The sequence below is a fragment of the Phoca vitulina genome, unplaced genomic scaffold, assembly GCF_004348235.1.
Source record: "Phoca vitulina isolate PV1807 unplaced genomic scaffold, GSC_HSeal_1.0 scaffold15, whole genome shotgun sequence".
Lineage (NCBI taxonomy): Eukaryota > Metazoa > Chordata > Mammalia > Carnivora > Phocidae > Phoca > Phoca vitulina.
In genome coordinates this window covers 39,997,294-40,010,876 of record NW_022589718.1, presented here as the reverse complement: position 1 = coordinate 40,010,876, position 13,583 = coordinate 39,997,294, and the positions used below count along the sequence as shown (strand labels likewise).

At 52.0% G+C, this 13,583-nt stretch overlaps 1 protein-coding gene and 1 long non-coding RNA gene across 7 annotated transcripts in view; both read left to right on the top strand.

Moving 5' to 3' along the window:
- DLGAP2 (DLG associated protein 2) overlaps positions 1-13,583 on the top strand; it is an 862,351-nt gene that overhangs the window by 309,736 nt on the left and 539,032 nt on the right. The window lies entirely within an intron of this gene.
- On the top strand, positions 6,685-8,177 carry LOC116638010. Of its 2 annotated transcripts, XR_004300588.1 has the most exons (4): positions 6,686-6,859; positions 7,157-7,261; positions 7,412-7,575; positions 7,715-8,177. It is a non-coding gene; the product is annotated as an uncharacterized LOC116638010 (long non-coding RNA). The 2 variants fall into 2 exon arrangements; XR_004300587.1 differs by having other exon boundaries at positions 6,685-6,859; positions 7,157-7,575.

The following is a 13,583-nucleotide window of genomic DNA, read 5'->3' as shown; positions in this document are numbered from 1 at the left end:
TGAAAACCGAAACCACCTCAGGGGCAGGAGACTCCAGCATTCAGTGCGGGGCAAGTCGCTGTCCTCGGCTCCATCGGGGGTGACCGCGCTGCAGGGAATTGCTGAGGTCTTCCATGAGGCTCTAGAGCACACGTTCTGGCGGGGGGTCCCCGGGGACCCTGGGGCCTCCAGCTCTGACCCCCATGGGGGCCTTACCGGAGGGAACTTTGTAGCCAGAGATGAGGTGCATTGAACTGGGAGCACGAGCCGTTCCTCAGGGTGCTGCTTCTCATGCTTCTTGTCTTGCTTTGCTGGCATTTTTTTTTTTTAATTTGCTTTACCTTGTGCAAAAACGTGCATGCCTCTAAATAGCAGTAGCTATCCCCTTTCTAATGAAAGAGAATGTCAATAAAGGGGTTTTATTATTAACTCAGGCATCTAGGTAGTAGCTGGTTTTAAAAGTTCCTGTTATAAATGAGCAAGACGCCTTAGATGTGGGTGTTCTATGTATCCACCAGGATGTTATTGGTTTGCCCGTATGTAGGCGAATATTGACTGTTTCATTCATAATTCTGTGCCCAAAGCTCAGCTGCGTCCCCACAGACCGGCTTAGCGTTACAGTGGAATATTTTGTGGCCTTCAATTTGTTCAGAAAATAGAACAAGTCAGTGGGACTTTCCTGGTTTTTGTGACTCACGCTGTACTTAGCAACAGGTGCTTGCCCAGGACCACTCATCATGAATGCCGTTCCCTACGTGGGGGTTTCATACGCAGGGTGGCATGCTCCCCCAGACATGGCCAGGCGTGGGGCCCGCCCCGGGGTCTCCCTGAGAGAGCCCACGCGTGTGGGGAGGTCTCAGTCAGGGTAGAGTGGACGCCTGCCCGGGTGGGAGGCGACTGTCCAGCCAGCCTCGTTCTCTTCCATCCGCAGCACCGAATCCAAGAACTGTTTGCAAGCAGTGAATCCTGCATTTTTAAAACAACTTCCTGGATTTTATTTATGGCTAAAGCCAAAGTGAATAACCTGAAAATAAGTGGTCTAGCAGTGTTCAAATTGGAAACCTGTCACTGCAAGACGGACACACAGTTCTGTAGGGGTGACAACATCAGATCTTTCCCGGTCAGACCGGGATGCTGCGTGAGAATCTGGTGCATCTGGCAGATGGGCTTTAGTTGTTCACGCTCATTTTACTAAACCAGCATTAATAACGTCCAAGCATTTTTTTGTTTTCTCAAGCAATATCATTTTTATTTAAACGCTAATGTGGTAGCTTTCTTTTTCTTAAATGAGTGAGTCTTTACATGCATGGATTTTACTGCCATTCTCCAAAAAATATAGTGTCGATGCAGCCTGAATGGGAACTCTCAGTATGCTCCACACATGGAAATTGAGGTCTGCCAATTATGGAGACAATTCTACGAGAGCATTTCCTCTCTCCTGTTGGTCTCTCTGTGCTGCAGTGGCACGGAGCTTATTAGGAGGAATAAAATGACCATGCACACACACACACACACACACACACAGCGGATGCAGAGACTCCACCTACGGGGCAGAGTAGGGTGAGTGCCCGGGGGAGGGGAGAGCACGCATCACAGGAGGGGCACAGAAAGAAGTTCTAAAGGGTGCTGTGCATTTACAGTTTCCTTGGTGTGTGGGTCTTGAGATAAAACCAGACACCTCCACACAGTGTGCGTTTCTGACCCAGTGTACAACATGTTCAGGGTATTTCTGAATAAATACACCTCCACACACTAATTGGGGCTTCCTTTATTCACCCTCTGCATTTAAAATACAAAGTTACTCATCTCCCAGCATCTGTGCACCTACCCAGCATTCACCAAGGCTTGTGTTTGAAACTCTGACTCAGTAAGTTATTTTCAAAGATCCAGCAGTTGCCAGAAATTTGATCATGGGGTCATTATCTTATTCATGATTATTTCAAGATAATAACTGGTAGTAAAATTAGCATTCTTCATCTGACTAGCATCAGGGAAAAAAAGTCAACATTTCTATTTAGAGGCAAGTTATTGTGAAATGGCCTTCTTGTCCACGTAGATTTGTCGCATTCAACAGGGATCAGAAGCGACATATTTTGGCAGGAATCTTGTGTTTCTGTCATTTATTGGACTGCACGGAGCATTTTGCTTCTGAGTTTGGTGGGAGGGGAGCAGAGCTCCTGAAGGTCGCGGTTCTGGGCCCGGAGGACGCTCATCTCACTGATGACGACCTGGAGCAGGTGCAAATGCCTTTGTCTGCTCATGGGATCATGGGAAGACTTTGTGTCTGCCTTCTCTTCATCCGATGGCCTCATAGACACTCACGGGCACTTTGCAGGTTCATCCTATCCCTTGGTCTCCATTCTGGCTCCCCATGTAAGGCTGCGATTGTTGGAGAGCGAGTCTTAGCGTCCGAGTTCCTGAGCACTTCTGTGGGTTCTGCGTCTACAGTGTGGGCTCCGAGCGTCCCTGGGGAACCCTTCAGAGTTCTGTGCTTTTGCAGATCGTCGGCCGTCCTCCCGGCCAGTCAGAGTGGAGGGTGGCACCTTGCAGGGTTCGTTCCTGAGACCCCCAGAAGGAGGGCTCCCACGGTGTGTCGTGTGCAGGTGGTGTTCGTGATGCCTTGGTCGCTCAGAGCCCGATCTGTTCATTGACTCCCGCTGAGGATCGAGTGGAGAAGGACACGCACCCCACCTGTGCTCCTCCCCGTCTCTAGGCTGCGCGTGCGGGGTGCCCACGGCCAGGAGGGCTGCACCCCAGCTGGCTTGGGGTAGCTGCCCTCTGCAGCAGCAGGAGGGGAGGAAGGCCACTGTCCCCGACGGGTCCTGCTGGGCCGTGTGAGCCCTGACCCCACCTGCCACATGTGCTGTGCTCTTCTCAGGCAACCTGTGAAACGTGCACCCATCCCTTGCCTCGCCCGCACTAGCGTCTGGGCCGTGAGCTCCGTGGCACCGTCGCGTCTGTGTCCTGCCCCATGCCGGCATCATGCTGTGAGATCACCCAGGTGGCCACAGCGGGCGGATGGCTGTGGCGCGGCCCCTCTGTCACGCTTCTGGGTGTCCTGCCTGCAGATCTTGATCCAGGCCGCCCAGGCACTGGGGGCTGAGGGGGGGACGCCGGCGGAGTGCGCGGCTGCAGAGCCCAGCTCCGTCCCTTCAGTTTGGGATTTCTGGTAAATTGGGCTCCGCGGTTGTCACAGGTGAGAGCCTCTGGCAGGGAGGTACCTGCTGCGCGGGGTCCCTCCTCGGGGCGCTGCCTCTCATGGACAGGGCAGTGGGCCCACGCGTGCTGTGCCGTCCCCAGTGCGTTGTGCAGATGAGAAAGCGGGACTTCTGTCTCCGGACCGCGTGCTGGCTCACCCCGCTCCTCGACAGAGCCCTGGCGCGTGGCAAGGGCGAGAGGCGAGCGTGGGCAGACAGGTGGGCAGAAGGCACGAATGCAGAGCAGGGTGTGCGGGGACCCTGCCCGGGCCACAGCTGCCCACCTCCCACTCACCATCCGCACCCTCTTCCCACCCCGAGCTTGTCTTTCAAGACGAAGGCTCCAAGAAGGAGGGTCCTGGAGCAGAACACGGTCCGTTCTCTCAGCCTCTGCAGCCCCCGTAGGAGCCGAGGACTGGGAGTTCTGTAACGTTGACTCCCTGGTTTCTGGAGAGAATGACGGGATCGACACGCTGGGGAGACACGGAACTCTATTCTCCTCCCCACGGATTTATTGTGCCTCTACCATGGGCCTGTTTTTGTTAGAAACAGCACTGTTCAGGCACAGTGATAGGTGGTATTTGGAGCATTACGTGTAAGAGGTTTCCACAGGCTGTAAGGACAATAAACACACCGCCAGCTCTCCAAGCGTTGGTGCTTGATTACTGACACGTGCTGCCCTAACACGGCACACGACACTGTCTGTGGTTTTCACGCAGGACTGAGCGGAGCCAGGACGTGCGTTCAGGGAGGAGGTGGCCTGGGGCGGGCAGCCTCTCTGCCAGACGGACCCCCACACGCACACATGCGCACGGATGCACAAACATGCAGAGACACACATAGACGTGCACACGGACACACGAACATGCAGAGACACACAGACACGCACACGGACACACAAACGTGCAGAGACACACAGACATACACACGGACACATGAACATGCAGAGACACACACAGACACGCACACGGATGCACTCACAGACACACACACGGACACACGAACATGCAGAGACACACAGACACACGGATGCACTCACAGACAGACACACAAACATGTGAGAGACACACACAGACACATGGACACACGAACATGCAGAGACACATGCACACGGACACACAGACAGACACGGACACACAAACATGCAGAGACACACACAGACATGCACATAGATGCACTCACAGACACACACAGACACAGACACACAAACATGCAGAGACACACAGACATGCACACGGACGTACTCACAGACAGACACACAAACATGTGAGAGACACACGGACACACAAACATGTGAGAGACACACACAGACACATGGACGCAAAAACATGCAGAGACACACGCAGACATGCACACGGATGCACTCACAGACAGACAAACATGCAGAGACACATGCACACGGACACACAGACAGACACGGACACACAAACATGCAGAGGCACACAGACATGCACACGGATGCACTCACAGACACACACAGACATGGACACACAAACATGCAGAGACACACAGATGTGCACACGGATGCACTCACAGACACAAAAACATGTGAGAGACACGGGCACACAAACATGTGAGAGACACACACAGACACACACGCAAAACATGCAGAGACACACACACGGATGCACTCATAGACACAGACACACACACAAACACGCAGAGACACACACAGACACACACACGGACACACAGACACGCACACGGACACACAGACAGACACACACAGACACACACACTCACACACTCACACCCACACAGTTGTAACCACCGGAGGGAAGCAAGGGTTTCAGGTCAAAGTACAATAAGCACACAGTGAGTTTTACAAACGCTTTCTTCCTGTGCTTGGAAATATCTTCCTGATACTGTGCATCTTCCCGTGTTCTTCGCAAACCAGGAAGCTACGTCCTGAGATCACTTCGGGATACGCTGAGCTGGTTCTGGGACTTCTGTGACTTGGCTCTGCATCTCAGCTGATTTGTAGACAGGCGCAGTCCTTCCCTGGGCCTTCCGGGCGGCTTGTTCCCTCGCTTTGGGGGAGGACGGGGTGTCAGGGCTCGTGGGGACAGAGCCTGCTTTCTCCTTCTTCCTCTGCTGGTGGTAGATTATGGGGAAGAGAGACGACACGGCAGAAATGAGCCTGTAAACCGAGACGTCCCGGCAGTAGAGGGCCTGGCCGGCCCCGGGGCCCCGAGAGTGCCGCGGTGCGCGGAGGCATGTGGATGTCCCCAGCGGTGTCAGGAGAGACCCCTCCTGGGCCATGCACTGCTGGCGAGCACCCTGGAAATCTGCAGTGTAGATGTGGCTTTGGGGCACGGGGACCGCTCTGCAGCTCCCGACGGGCCAGGATGGGTGGTCCGTGTGCCAAGAGCCAGGACCCACCGGGCAGGATTGAACTGCGCTGGCCTGGCACCAAGAGGTACCACGGGCTCCCCTTTCCGATTTGGCCGATATTCAGAGGGGTGCCTTTAAAATCAGAACCCTTTAGCAGAGAGGGCCTCGCAGCTGGGACTCAAGGTCGGGATGTCTTTCACGTAATGAGCTTCGCTGTGGGCCTGAGAGCAAGGCACAGCGCCTTTCCCTGGGTGCTGTGGGCTGGCCTTGCGTGGCCTGGGTTTCCCGCTTTCCGTGGCCCGGCTGCAGAGCGGAGGTGGGGAGGGTGATGAGCGGTGGTCTGCTGTTCAGCTTTCGTGTGATTCCTCAGCTGTGTCCTTGTGGAGCAGGCCAGCATTAAGCTGGATCCACCCATCGCCTTTTCCTAGAGGGTGGGAGAAGTAACCACTACGTTGCTCGAAGCCTGAAGAAATCTAACACAAATAACCACTTCTGCTCGCTGCACCGCTCTTGATCTTCATGGGCAGCTTATCTGGTGACACCCCTTCCTCTGGAAGTGGGGGGCCTGTCACGGCTGCTCGGACCCACTTGCAGCTGCTCTTGGAGGCTGCAGGGCATCGCTCAGGCTGAGTGCAGTGGGCCCGGGATCCGATTCAGCGAAACGTTTGCAGAACCTCTCCAGACACTCTTCCCCGTTCCGTTCTTCCCGCAAATAGAGCCACACGCCTCCCGTTCTGTCCTCACTACGCCTTGCTTCCCATTTCCTTTATCCCACTTCCTTCCTACCGATTCCAGTTGTAAGTGTCGTCCTTCTTTAGCGCATCTGTGAATACCGTCCAGCTTGCTAGGACAGCGTGGGGCACCCGGCTTCGGTGTGTGCGTGCGTGTGTTTTCCTTATTCACCTTCCATATCTGTGCATATAGCAGCGCAACGAATATCCTTACCCACCCACTTACTTAGCCAAGGAAGGGATTCTCCAAAGAAGCAGGGTGTTTTTCTTTTCTTTTCTTTTTTTAAAGGTTTTATTTATTTGAGAGGGAGAGAAAGAGGGAACACAAGCAGGGGGAGTGGCAGAGGGAGAAGCAGGCTTCCTGCTGAGCAGGGAGCCCGATGCGGGGCTCGATCCCAGGACCCCGGGATCATGACCTGAGCCGAAGGCAGACACTTCACTGACTGAGCCACCCAGATGCCCCACAGGGTGCTCTTCTGATGTGGTTCCAGAAGCCCAGTGAGGCGACAGGCACATGGCACACGGACTCGGCGCAGACCCAGTGGGGAGGTGCAGGACATCCATCCATCTGTGCTGCGTGGGTGCTCGTGGCAGGAGGGGCTGCTGCAAGCCACACAGGTCAGGAGCTGGGTCCTGAGGCACCGTCGCTGCCATCCAGGTCCCGGGTGCCCAGACTGAAGAACAGTCTGTGATGGGCGGGGGCGGGGTGATGCACGTACGTCCTCTTGCTCCCTCCTCTCCCTTCCCTGGAGGAGCCTTGCAGGTGTGGTGACCCCGTGGAGAGGAAACAGCTCTCTGTCCCTCAGTCTCCATCCATGTAATTGCTAAGTCTTCGTTGCCGTGAGCATCCCACGCAAATTTGCCAAGTGTCCACCTGACGTACCGAAATCACTGTGTGTGTGTCCTCAAATGTAGGAACGTTCTTCAGAGCTGAGCTCCAGAGTCCTCATTAATACTACTCGTGGGACTGGGACATCTGCTCTGCTCCCTGCAGAGCTTCCCAAGGAAGCCGGGCACCTGGTATGTGCTGAGCAGATGCGTGATGTCACTTCACCTTGCCCTCCTTCTAGTAACATCTCACATCCAACAAATATTCTAACCCTCATGGCATCTTGGAGAAGCGGGATTCTCACTAAAAGGGCACGAGAACACATACACTGTTCACACCAGCAGGTTCCATCGAGGGCAAAGAATCGTGGCTTCTCACCTCCCACACGGAGGGTGACTGACGTGCGCAAGGTGCGTGCTGGAAATGAAGGAGAACCTGTGTGCTTCTTGGCCGTGGGAAGTACAGAAGCCGTGTGCATGCCTGCGAATGGTGTGCTGTCTGGGAGGTATTCTCTGCTGACGGAGTTGTGATGATTTCCAAGGGAATGTGCTGTTGCAGTATTAATTTAATTAGGGAGTCTCTGTGTGACACGTTAGGATTTTTAATCCTATTCCACTACTTACCACTCTCCTCTTGTACCTCAGAGCTCATATCATCAGGATCGTCATCACGAAAGACACTTCACCTAAGGAGGAAAACGTCCACAGTTGAAGCCAATCACAAAGCTATTATTTTGTATTAAGTAAGACAATATCCAGTTTCAAGGTGGGTTTTCAACCTTCTAAAACAGTTCTTGAACAGAAACCCTAGAAAAATATCTGAGATCATTTTTCTCTCCTGCATTTGGGGTATATCAATTCACAGTCCCTTTTTAAAGTTACCATAAATTTTGAAATATTTAAAAGCCATAATGGATATTGAAAAAAAATAGCCAAATCATTTGCCTTATTGAATTGTGTGGAATTGTACAGTTTTGTAGGTAATGCAATAAAAAAATCATCCTTTTACAGGGTATTTCTCTGTAAGGACCACAGAGGTTATGAGACCTCTGTTTATAGAAATTACTAGGATAAAGATATTTTTGTGCTAGTGTTAAAATACATAGATCTGGGGGTGCCTGGGTGGCTCAGTCATTAAGCGTCTGCCTTCAGCTCAGGTCATGATCCCAGGGTCCTGGGATCGAGCCCCGCATCGGGCTCCCTGCTTGGCGGGAAGCCTGCTTCTCCCTCTCCCACTCCCCCTGCCTGTGTTCCCTCTCTCGCTACCTCTCTCTCTGTCAAATAAATAAATAAAATCTTTAAAAAAAAAAAAACAAAACATAGATCTGGATGTGTGACTGAAGGAAGAGTAAAGACCAGCTTCTGTGCTCAGAATTTAAGAGAATGACACCCTGACCCCAAGTTAGTACCATGAGTTCTTTCTCTCACTGTCCAGAGGATCTTTTTGTTTGCTGTCTCCCCCACAAACAGCTTTTGTGTCTTATTTCCATGAAGGGAATTGTAGGACCTGGGCTGGGTGTGTGGAGAACGTGGCCGGCATGCTAGGCGAGGCCACTGTGCAGTTTGTAGACCCCAGACCTCCAAATTCTCTGGGTGAGTGGCTCCCACAGTTTGTGGACATGGGCTCAGTGCACAGCGTTACAACTCCCCAGAACCACCACTGTTTCCCGAGACCCTTTCCCTTCTCTGCACATGGGACGTCTTCTCCTTCTGCCACACCCAGTTCTGATGTTTTCCACACACCTACGCTTCAGGGGGAAACAGAACACACCAGATGCATACTTAGGATTTACCGTCACAAACGGTGTGCAGTGCGGGATTGTTGGGGTCACAGTGTGGCCACTGTTTGCCTGCGATCTGCCTACTGAACTTCAGAAACGTGGGGTGGTAGTGCAGTGGATGCGACCCCCCCAGGCAGGCCAGCCCGCGGTTCCTGGCCCCATGTCCGTCTGCCTTGGCCCTCTTACCGAGAGGAGGCCCGGATGGGTATGTGCTCCCGACTCCACTTGCTGGGAAGCAGCTGTGCAGAGCGGCTTATTGGATGTGCCGGTGACTCCAGTGGGATTCGGGCAACAGGCGTCCGGCTTTTGGGGAAGGAGGGAGGTTCCCAGCATCTGTCTTTCTAGTAGTCAGATGATTGAGGCATGGGGTGCGTTGTGACATGTCATCTGGTTTATTCCTTGGGATTATGTTAACTCAGTACAGTTGCACCCGAGAAAAATCAATGCCCTTTAGCACAGGGACCACAGCCTCCAGTGGACTGTTGGGTGGTCACTGGGATCCTGCGTGGACGCAGAACGGCAAGTCGCACTTGACAGCATGCGATGCTCAGGAGCCGTCCCTGCAGCTGGGCCTCGGGGACCGCAGAGGCCAAGCACATCTGGTTGTCTGTGTCGGTGAGCACCTGGCATCCGCTGCCTCCCCCCACGATGCCCTCACACCCGAACCACATCATTCCTTTAGGACAAGACCCAGGGTGTAGCCCGGGCTGGTTTCTGCAAAGGCCATGTGTCCTGGCGGGCATGGCAAAGAGACGAGACTCTTTTTTCCAGTGAGTGGCCTGTGCAAAGCGTGGGGGTTGGGAGGATTTCCAGCCTTGTTCATCGGTCAGGTCGCTTTTAAAGGATGGCCATTTTGGCTGGGTGTGCGTGGGAGGGGAGACGCCAGTCGGAGGTTGGTGGAGCCGGTGCGTGTGGGGCCGCGGCTGGCCCGGGAGCCGCTGCCTGGGATGTGCGGGGGACCGCGGGAACGATTCCAGGCGGCTTCTCCTGCGGGTTTTGCGGCGCCTGCGACCCAGCCAGGTGGTCTCCTGCCCATCCTCCTCCTGTTACGGGCTCATCTGTGGTGGGGGGAGGGTTTAAACTCCAGAAGCTCTGCACACAAGCGCAGTCAGAGGGCAGCATTAGATGTAGCCGTCGTGGGCTCCGGTCCCTGCTCTTTACACACCACCTCAGCTATCAAACACTTCAGTTTACCTGCAGTTTTATTTTGTGAGTGCTTTTCGGACGCAGCGCCTGAGCACCTGTGGAAGGCTGGTCCCTGACCCCACAGCACTCTGTGTCTGGCGCTTACGCGGGGAAGAGCCATCCTTTGTAAAGACGAGGGTCTGGGGCCGAGTCTTGAATCACGTTTGTGTGGGGGTCGTCCAGAGAAAGTGCGGTTTGAGTGCTGACCTGAAGAGTACCTCTCAAAGAGGAAGAGTGCTTCCTACAAACAGCGAAAGGGAGAAGGAGCGCTTAACAGAAGTGCTCTCTCGAAAATGTGCAAGTGGACTGGAGAGCCCAGGCTTGCTGGCCCCTGTGGGGAGAGCGGCCGTCTGGGCCATCCTGGGAAGGGGAGCTTGATGCCCATGGCTCCCCCATGCCAGCAAGCCTTCCCCATCCGGGAGGGAGTGCTCCTTGTCCCGACCCAAGTACCTCTCTGCAGTGTTCACTCCTGATGCACGTTAGAAACTTTGTTGCCTCCTTCCTAGCAATTTGTAGATTTGGGGAAATGTAGCTCCTTCTCACCGTGAGAAGCCTTAACGCTTCGTGTGTTCATCTCCCAGGGCGGCCATAACAAAGCCCCACAGACCAGGGCTTGAACAACAGAAATCTCTTGTCTTAGATTCTGGAGGCTTGAAGGCCAAGATCAAGGTGTCGGCGGGGTGAGCTCCCCATGAAGGCCGGTTCCCAGCTTCTGGGGTTTGCTGGCATCCTTGGTGTGTAGGCCCATCGCCCCACCTCTGCCTATAACTTTAGTCTGTGCTCCCCCTGTGTGCATCGATGTCCAAATTTCCCCCTGCTATAAGGACACCAGTGATTGGATGGGGGCTCACCTGACTGCAGTGTGAGCTCATCTTAACTGTTAAATCTGCAAAGACCTGTTTCCAGATAAGGTCACATTCTGGGGTGCTGGGGGCTAAGACTTCACATGAATTTGGGGGGCACAGTTCTGCCCATCGCACTCAGTAAGAACTGGTCTTAGGATGGAGTCGTGATGCTGCCTCCGTGGCTTTTGGGAGCTGAGTGATGGTGGTGGTGGTGGGCCCCTGCTGTGGTAGCGAGCCACAGTGTGGATTCTGAGTCATTGCGATGGGACACTTTTAGCAGAAGGTCTTTAGATCCAAGTTCAGCACTTGGCTCCACTGTTTCCCAGGCTTGCAGTATCCAATACCCGTGTCCTCCCTCTCGGGCCCCCTTCCATTCCTCCGAGGGATAACCGTGACAATGACGTGGACTCAAGTGCTCACACAAGGCTCAGGAGGATGCACACTCAGGAATTTTTAACCTGACAATTGCTGGGCAGCATTAATTGGGAAATCTGTCAGAATTCCACATCTACAGAGAAGTGTCTGTTTGTGTCTTCTGCCCATTTTTTGACTTATTTGTTTTTTGGGTGTTGAGTTTGAGAAGTTCTTTATAGATTGTGGATACCAGCCCTTTATCTGTAGTGTCATTTGCAAATATCTTCTCCCATTCTGTGGGTTGCCTCTTTGTTTTGTTGACTGTTTCCTTTGCTGTGCAGAAGCTTTTTATCTTGATGAAGACCCAATAGTTCATTTTTGCTTTTGTTTCACTAGCTTTTGGAGATGTATCTTGAAAGAAGTTGCTGTGGCCGATGTCAAAGAGGTGACTGCCTATGTTCTCCTGTAGGATCTTGATGGATTCCTGTCTCACATTGAGGTCTTTCATCCATTTTGAGTTTATCTTTGTGAATGGTGTTAGAGAATGGTCGAGTTTCATTCTTCTGCATGTGGCTGTCCAATTTTCCCAGCACCATTTATTGAAGAGACTGTCTTTTTCCCATTGCATGTTTTTTCCTGCTTTGTCGAAGATTATTTGACCATAGAGTTGAGGGTCCATATCTGGGTTCTCTATTCTGTTCCATTGGTCTGTATGTCTGTTTCTGTGCCAGCACCATGCTGTCTTGGTGATCACAGCTTTGTAATATAGCTTGAAATCGGGCAACGTGATGCCCCCAGCTTTGTTTTTCTTTTTCAACATCTCCTTGGCGATTCAGGGTCTTTTCTGATTCCATACAAATTTTAGGATTGTTTGTTCCAGCACTTTGAAAAATGTCATTGGAATTTTGACACTTCTCTGAAGAAGACATACAAATGGCTAACAGACACATGAAAAAATGTTCAACATTATTAGCCGTCAGGGAAATTCAAATCAAAACCACATTGAGATACCACCTTACACCAGTTAGAATGGCAAAAATTGACAGGGCAAGAAACAACAAATGTTAGAGAGGTTGTGGAGAAAGGGGAACCCTCTTACACTGTTGGTGGGAACGCAAGTTGGTACAGCCACTTGGGAAAACAGTGTGGAGGTGCCTCAAAAAATTAAAAATAGAGCTACCCTATGACCCAGGAATTGCACTCCTGGGTATTTATCCCAAAGACACAGATGTAGTGAAAAGAAGGGGCACCTGCACCCCAATGTTCATAGCAGCAATGTCCACAATAGCCAAACTGTGGAAAGAGTCGTGATGCCCTTCAGCAGATGAATGGATAAAGAAGATGTGGTCCATATATACAATGGAATATTACTCAGCCATCAGAAAAGATGAATACCCAACTTTTACATCAACATGGATGGGACTGGAGAAGATTATGCTAAGTGATATAAGTCAAGCAGAGAAAGTCAATTATCATATGGTTTCACTTATTTGTGGAACATAAGGAATAGCATGGAGGACATTAGGAGAAGGAAGGGAAAAATGAAAGGGGGGAAATCGGAGAGATGAACCATGAGAGGCGATGGACTCTGAGAAACAAACTGAGGGTTTCAGAGGGGAGGGGGGTGGGGGATGGGTTAGCCTGGTGTTGGGTATTAAGGAGGGCACTTACTGCATGGAGCACTGGGTGTTATACGCAAACAATGAATCATGGAACACTACATCAAAAACTAATGATGTACTGTATGGTGACTAACATAACATAATAAAATAAAATTAAAAAAAAAAAGAATTCCACATCTAAGTTTTGTACTAAAAATGGTCTCATAGAACCTTTAAGATATTTGCCCAACTGTTCGTGTGGAGAGGTTGGCCTCACACAGTGGTGACTTAGCTTCTCCATATGATCTACTAGATCAAAACGGCCTCTTCCACAAAAGGTGAGGATGGTGGGCATCCTCTTGGGTGGTTCTTCCCAGATAATGAAAATGAGCCCGTGGCTGTTTCCCCGGCTCCCCCATGCAGCAGACTCATCCACGAGTCCAGTAGCCTTCTTCTTGGCTGTTCCCCACTCCAGGGGCTGAATTTGAATCCTACTGGGTCCTTGGGCAGGTGATCTTCCATGCACCTTCTCCTGACAATTCTAGGTTCCCACCTTGCCAGCCCCCTCCGCACACTGGCTCACCAGGGATTTTCTCCTACTCCAGAACATCTGTTCCTCTAGAATAATATTAATAATGATAGTAAGGACAGCAGCTAGCATTGTTTTTTAAAATTAATAGATTGTTTTCAAGAGCAGTTTTAGGTTTATAGAAAGACTGAGCAGAAAGAGCAGGGTTTCCACCTGGCC